The sequence below is a fragment of the Hyla sarda genome, chromosome 13 (assembly GCF_029499605.1).
Source record: "Hyla sarda isolate aHylSar1 chromosome 13, aHylSar1.hap1, whole genome shotgun sequence".
Classification (NCBI taxonomy): domain Eukaryota; kingdom Metazoa; phylum Chordata; class Amphibia; order Anura; family Hylidae; genus Hyla; species Hyla sarda.
The window spans coordinates 49,843,996-49,845,814 of NC_079201.1; the positions used below are offsets into that span (position 1 = coordinate 49,843,996).

At 41.2% G+C, this 1,819-nt stretch overlaps 1 non-coding gene across 1 annotated transcript; it reads left to right on the forward strand.

The window, feature by feature from the left end:
- Window positions 1-1,411: 1,411 nt before the first annotated feature.
- On the forward strand, window positions 1,412-1,595 carry LOC130297841 (U2 spliceosomal RNA). Its single transcript, XR_008849707.1, has one exon. It is a non-coding gene; the product is annotated as a U2 spliceosomal RNA (small nuclear RNA).
- Window positions 1,596-1,819: the final 224 nt, after the last annotated feature.

Sequence of the window (1,819 nt, forward strand, 5' to 3'; positions counted from 1 at the left end):
CCTACCTGCTGAAAGTGGGGGAGGTGCTTCAAGATGATGGAGATTGCTGGAGAAAGTGGCACATCTGCGGAAGGAGTTCGTGCTTTTGCACGACTTTGATATGCAGTCCGGATTTCCCTGTTGGATGCTCGGAAGAAGGAGAGAGGCTTGGTGTTCGTTGTCGAGGAACTTTTGTTCAAACTTTTGGACATTAGGAAGGAACAAATTCTGTCCATGATAGAGTTCCCCCGGAGTGGATATTATGATGTAGTGCTGGTCTCAGAAGAAGACTATGGGATAATTTGGAACAGATATCAGGAAAGGAAGTCATGTCCAGTCTTGGAAGGGGTGCGGCTTATCCCACACTTCCCAAGCCAAGAAAGACTGGTGACAATAAAAATGTACAGTCCGTACACTTCAGAAGAGGATATTATTACCTTTCTGTCGAGATTTTGTGACAATGTCCTGCCTAAAGGTAAGATACTAAACCAGTATGGGTTATGGACGACTAAATGGAAGTTCCAAGTGAAATTCAAAAAAGCTGCAGATGGTAAGGTCGTTTTCCCACCAGGAAGGTTTAAAATCGGATCAGTAAACGGTGACTTGTTTTTTTCTGGCATGGAAGAGTTTTGCCTTAAGTGCAAACAATATGGTCACAGAAAAGATGTATGTACCTTTTTGTGGTGCTATAAGTGCCAGGAGGAAGGTCATGAGGTGGACAAATGTGATAAGAAAAGAAAGTGTCACCTGTGCGGTGATGAGGACCACCTTGTTAGTTCTTGTCCCAAAAAAAAGATCGGAAAAATGGAAGCTGTTAAAAGAAGCAGAGAAGAAGAACCGGTTGAAGTAAAAGAACCGGTTTTTGAGCAGGGTCCAGCCAGGAAGGCTGTAGAGCAGAAGAAAAAGAAAGAGGAGGAGGAGTTTGTGCCAATAAATTATGGTGGTGTTCTTGAAGGTCTTTTGGAGAATCTGTCAAAACAAGAAAGAAGGTCCTTTGATAAGGATCTGGTAGACCTGAAATCCAGACTAAAAACCCGGGAAGACGAGGCACGGGATAAAGTTTATTTCTCTTTTCAGGCAGACAGAGATCGGTTTGTGGAAACCTATAAAATTCCAGTTTGGTTGGCATCTCAAGCTAAAAGAGATATGACAAAAGGTAGTTTAACTCGTGGAATGTTAGATTTTCTAATGGTTTTTGTTTGGAGGAAAGGAATGACTTTCTAATGAAAATTAGTTATTTGGTAAAGTGATGTATGATTTTGTTATTTATATGAGTTTTTTTTTCTTTTTTTTTCTTTGATTTTGTTAATTGTATTGTTTAAAAAAAAAAGTTTTTATTTTTTTGTTGTTGTTTTATTAGTGTTAAAAAATAAAAAGTGTATTACCTGATGATGAACAATAAATCGAGTCCATATAAGATCTTGGAACTCTGATTGAGTTCTGAGGGCTAACTTAAAAAAATATCTGTTCTTATCAGTTTAATATCTGATACGTCCCCTATCTGGGGACCATATATTAAATGGATTTTTGAGAACGGGGGCCGATTTCGAAGCTTGCTTCCGTAGCCCTATGCATTGACCCGATATGGCAGTATCTTCGGGTACAGTGCACCACCCCCTTACAGGGTTAAAAAGAAAGATTCCTAGTTTCATTGCTACCTGCTTGCTGGCTAGCTAGCTAGCCAGCCAGCCCTGTGGGCCTTGCTGCTGCTGCAGTCGAAAAACAAAAGGTGGTGCTGCTGCTTGTGTCTGGCCGCTGTTGGAGCGTCCAGGCACAGGACTTCTGCTGAATAAATGGCCTCCTTAATTGGATCATCTGAGCAGCCAGCACACCTGTGCAG